This window comes from Aptenodytes forsteri, unplaced genomic scaffold, assembly GCF_000699145.1.
Source record: "Aptenodytes forsteri isolate BGI_AS27 unplaced genomic scaffold, ASM69914v1 Scaffold492, whole genome shotgun sequence".
NCBI lineage: Eukaryota > Metazoa > Chordata > Aves > Sphenisciformes > Spheniscidae > Aptenodytes > Aptenodytes forsteri.
The window spans coordinates 354,870-360,784 of NW_008794172.1; positions in this window are offsets into that span (position 1 = coordinate 354,870).

The following is a 5,915-nucleotide window of genomic DNA, read 5'->3' on the forward strand; positions in this document are numbered from 1 at the left end:
CTCTTACAGCAACCTGAGCCTCAAACATTTGACATTTCTTTCCTGACTGCCTCTCACATCTGTCCTCCTTCCCAGGCACATGATCTTTAGCAAAATGCAGTCTGTTAGCTGTCATTCTTTTAGGTTGAACTAGTTGTGTGATATCCAACTTCCTGTATTGATTTGCTGTATTATTCTTTTCTTGCCCAGCCTTTGTGATGTTGGTTGTTGCTAATTTAGAGTGTTGTTTGTTATGGGTTATAGCAATTGTTTGTGGAAACATCTTTTTATAAATGCACCTCCCAGCACACCCTTGCCCACACAGTAGGACACACCTAAAGTTTCATCTTCTGCTAGACTTCATTTCTGAAATGTCCGAGGAAGCAAGGCCTTCTCAGCCTTGTAGAAATTTAAATCGTTCGCTACAAAACTTAGTGGAGTCTAAGTCATAATTTTAGCCTGTTCCAGTGAGAAATCCTTTTCTCTTGAGGTGCACAAAATCCTCGTCTGTACTAACAGCTACTTCGGCTCATGAAACCATTGGGTTACGTTCTGTTTAACTGTTGGCTTCCAGTTGCTGACACCCATGTTATAAGGGCATGGATAGGTTTCTATGTTGTTCTGTATAATTCTGCAGAAGTGTAAGGGTTTTTTCTTGTCTGGAAAGATGTTTATTACATCTTTTGTATGAGTCAATCCTTTCAGGTGGACTAAGCTTCATGTCTTCCGTTCACAAAAAGAACATGTTTGGATAGTTTGAATATCAGTGAGGATGCTTGTGTGCAAGATACTTCCCAGCTTCATGTTTAATACATGAAAGGAAGATTTAATGCCATTTTTTCCCTAGAATTCGTGCAGGCAACACACCTCGAGAGTGAAGATTAGCTCCTTAAAAATGAAGAAGCCTGATGGATTCAGTGTATCTAGAAATGACTGGCCAGGATCAGGGATAGATGTTATGGAACAAATGGTTCCTGAAAGCAATGTTTTATTTCAAAGTAAGATGGAAGCTGTTTTATGAAATGGTAGTTTTCTTTGCAGTTATGTCTCATAGGATTGTCTAAGCATCTGCAAGAATACTGAGCTAACTAGATGATCTTAGATAAAGTTTCCAGGAAAATCTAGAGATAAGTGCTGCAGAAGAGAACCCGGTGGGTTGGGAAAACCTTAACAGAAGAGAGATTTCAATAAACTCTGCAGGAACTGCAAGGAACTCCGGTAGTACCTGTGAAATGGGACAGTGAAACGTTATGAAATCTGAGGCTGGTGCTGCTTATTGCAGCATCAAGCTGCTGCTCCACAAACACATCAAGGCAGTCCACCCTAAGTTGGTGTGCCCTTTGCTGTCACAGCCTGCGGTGCAGCGAGTACAGCACAAGGAGCTGTGAAGGCTTCCTCTGGCATTGCCCAGACTCAAAATTGCCTGGCGTCACTCCATGATGCGAATAACCAGCGGAGCATCTGAATTCACTTTCCTCTACTTGCTCACCTCAGTGGGCTTACCAATGCTGGAAACAGGCACTGACATATCTTCTGACCACACTGAGGACAGTCCTCAGTCATGGGCAGATGAAGAAAGCTGAGAAAACTTCAGTTGCTGCAACAAGCAGTGGCTGAGAGGCAGCTATGGCTGTGCTTAGGGAGAGGCTGAACAGTGTGACAAGTGAATCACCAGTGAATGTCTCTTACAGACTCTGTGTTGTGCATCCTTGGCCCTGGCTGCTCGCAGGTATTCAGGTAGAGTCTCAGGTGTGTTGGTTATGAGCATTAAAGAGCTCTTTTGGGTCCTCTTCTGCTTGAGAGACCTCTGAAAGGCTGAAAGAGAAGCTGCCTCTCTGCCTCTCACACTGGTATTAAAAAAAAAAAAAGTGTGAATTGAACTGCAAGGTGAGATTTAAAACACGGGACTTGTCCTGAAACAGATTTCTTTTTTTTTTTTTTTTTTTTGCACTGGGTATAACTGATGGAGAGAACATACGGTCACAATGTACCCTCAAAGCTGAGAGTTTAATGGCATTCAGGAAAACCTGCCCTTGCATGACAAGCTTCAGCTCACAGCCAAGATAGGAGCGGGGTGGAGGAGGAGGAGGAAGATGCCTTGGGGACGGATGACACCATAGTTGTTTGCAGTGAGGCCTCTTCCCCTTTCCTGTGATAAAACTGTTACGAGCTCCTGCCCAGAAGAGGATGGTGAACTATTTAAGCCTGAAAGGCTCACCCACTGTGGGCATGAATTCACCCAGTGCACTTAAATGGCAGAATTATCATGTGCTCACCGGTAACACAGCTGTGCGTTGGCTGAAAGCAGAGGCTGAGAGAGGATGAAGTCTTCTTCCTTTGGGGTGTGTGTGGCAGCAGTAGGGGGTGAGGCTGAAATGGCCTCCGTGGTGGGCTGGGGTGATGGCACGGTGATGGGTGAGCTGAGCACACACAAGCTCCTATCAACTCCTGTGGCACCACCTTTTCTGAGCTCTGCATTTACAGCCTCCTTTGGACTGATGTTTTGGGGAGAAACTGCTGAGGCTGCTGAGCACGTTCATGGGGGTACGACTGGACTGTTGCCCACCCTTTTCGGTGCTTCAATGGTCATGAATCTTCTTCCATCCTTCCTACCTCTGGTCAGTTCTTGTCAGGAAAATTCAGTTTGCTTCTGTTGCTTCACAGAGAAAAACTGTGGAAGATATATCTGGGGAATATGACTCACTCTCATAATTATACATTATAAACTAACTTCCATTATATGATCATCAAGCAATTTTATTAACGCCAGATAATTCCATAGAACAATATTTCTCCATAGTAAAGAAGAAACCCAGTCCCTGAAGTATGACTGTGTTGGAGGGAGAACATCGTTCTTGTTCTGAGGACATATGCTGCTCTTCCCTCCATTGAGGTTCAGCTGCCTAACACTTAGCATGAAACTGTTCTCCTCTCCACTAATGACGAGGGGCTTTTTTCTTATCCCAATAAAAAGCTAGATGTTTGAAAACTGAAAAATCTTAAGAAAATTTGATTCAGATTAGTTGAAACATATTAGGGCTTAATCATGTTTATTATTTTAATAGTGCATTAACTGAGAGTTCTAAACAAAAAGTTATTCCCACCTAATGATTCGCAATTGTTTACTCTGTGATGAGGGCACGATGTGCTTTGGAATCTTTTTTTCCCACTAACTCAGCTGTTGGTGCCTGGCAGCAGTTCCACCCAGAAATATTTGGGGTTGAAAGTGTTGTCAATGCCAACTATTTCCAGTGAAAACTTTCATTTTCTCTAAATGCATTTTTGTAATTAGAAATAGTTGTGTTAAAAAACTGTGCCCCATTCTTCTCCTGGCAGTGGGACACTCAACCAGTGGACTTTGGTTTGTTCCCACAGCAGTTTGTACAATTGTCACGAACGCCTGGTGCCCAGTGGGAGCATCTTCAAATATATTTAGCATTACTTAGTGGAACAGTACACAGGATGTGTTGTTCATTCTGTTTCTTTCTGCCTATGTATATTTATGGCCACATCTAATAAAATAAAGCAGTGCGTTTCTAGAGCTCAGTGAAATTCTGTGTAAACCATCTGATTATGATCATTCCCTGCATGCCAAAACATACTTAGGCTTTTTTTAAGTGAAGGTTTTTAAACTATCTGTTTTGAAATGAGAGGGTAAGTCCCCACCTCTCCTGCTCTCTTCTGCAAGACAGGGTGTAAGTTTTGACATCCGCCCACACCCCGAGATGTGTGGTCACAGGGAATAGCCCTGGAACATATCCTCCTTGTTGCGTCTGATGGCCCTAACACAGCACATTCACCCCCCGTCAGTTAAAACTGGACTGCCGCCCTGGGAGGTGATCTGCTGCCCTCCATGTAAGGGTAGTCAGTAGTATCCAATCCAGCAAACATCTCTCCTTTAGGAAAAAAATAACTCTTGCACACATTATACTTGATCTGTTACTCAGTCATTATTGCAGAGACTAGTACTGATGAAACATTAAAGGGCACCTTCAGAAGATCCACCACCCAATGGAACAATGGTGATTATGATAGGAACAGTAATTAGGTGAGTCAGAGCTGCAAGAGACTTTTACAGTACAAACCCTTTGGTCAGGAACTTTGTCATTTTGGGTCTAAATAGCCCCTTGTGCAGCTGACTCTTTGGGGTCTCAGCTAATGCCACTTCATTGGCAAGCCCTTCATCAGCAAAGGGTCACTGTAACACAGTTACAACCCCTGCAGAGAGCCTGGGTTTCACTGTGCTCCTGCCTAATGACATGATGCAAAATATTCCAGTGCCATTTGAGAAACATAAACAGGTATTGGCAAATTGGTGCAGCGAGTTTCAGCCTGACGTCCATTCTGTGCACTTACTTACACACAGGAGAATCAGCTGGGGTCTTCAAAGAGACAGGGAGGAAGCCTGTGTCGTCTCCTGCAACAGTCACGCACACAGAATCAGGCCATGTCAACCTCACTACAGATGTGACCACTAAATACAGGTGAGCGAGCTGGAGCAAGATGTCAGGGCTGATAGCTTGTTCCATGTTTTCAGCTCGCAGGATCTCCCCAGCACATACCACAGACGCTACTTCATCAGTTTAGCTGCGTATTTCTGTTAGAGGAAAATTAAAGCAATCAGAGCTGGGTTTGCAGCACGCCTCTCCCCTGGGCACCCTTCGGCAGTTTCGGTGAGAGCCGAGTGCCCTCTAGAGAGCAGGCTGCAGACCGTGGCGCTGGGCCTGTGATGTCCGTCTCTTCCTGCATCTCCAAATATCCCATGCAGTGAAACGCAAAATGTGTCTGAATCGCCCGGCACGGTGGGCGCAGGGATCGGCAGCGGCAGGAGGGAATGCTTCTCCGCGCCACTGCAGTGCAGTAATTGCAAATATGTCTTAGAGGACTGTCCAGTGCAGGTGGCCCAGGACAGTACTGAAATTACTGTATATTGTGTATCATTACATTTTTATATGATATTATTTTAATTACATATTATTGTACTTTTGTTGTATAGTCTAACAGCAACTTCCACTTAGCCACAGATAGTATTAGCCAGACTTACCTGCATCTCCCGGCCTCTTAGTAAAATGTAAGTCCCATTTTAAGCAGAGTATCTGATCTCAGTCCCACGTACTGCGATAATGCACTGTTTTACCCTCCTTGGGTAGGCTGGAGCAAGAACAGGAGAGAACTGTGCCAGACCGGGCACTTGGGAGCAGAAGACTGGCAGGTTGGCATGTTGTTTGGATCTGCCATTTAAGAACAGCTGACACCTTATGGAGAGGTCTGGAAAGTACCAAGATGTCTGGTCTGCCTGTGTTTACCAGACACTTTCTCCATTTCCTTGTTCTTTGGCACAAGCAGCATTTGCATGTAATGATAATTTATTATTCCAGCTCCTCCTCAGTTTTTATCTGAAATAAATGCAGTGCTCATGAGAAACTTTTGCTTGAGTCTTGGTACGAGCCGGATAGACTACCAGTTTTGCCCTTTGTTCACAGGCAAATACACATTCAATTTCTCTTTCCTCTGGAAAAATAACCTAAAACAAAACAGTATAAATATTTTCACAAGTGTTTCAGGCCGATATTTCCTTATGTGGCAGCGAGAGGGAAATGCCAGTGCGATGGCAGTTAGAACGTGAAAACTCAGACGCCAAATTCACAGGATTCTAGTTTCGATGAGAAACCGCCTCTCACTTCAGGGAGGATTTGATTCATTGCTGTTGAGCCGAAATCCTCGGCCGGGCGGAGGGAGCGGCCGGCGGCAGGCCTGGGGCGGGCAGGACGCGGGCGGTTTGTACAAGGCTTTGTGCAACGGCGGCAGCTGCCGGAGGACGCGGGGTTTGTACAAGGCTTTGTGCAACGGCGGCAGCTGCCGGCGAGAAATCGGAGTCTGGGAAGAGCACCACGGCCAGCCTGGCACGCGGTGTGCCTGCTGCTGGCATCTGGCAT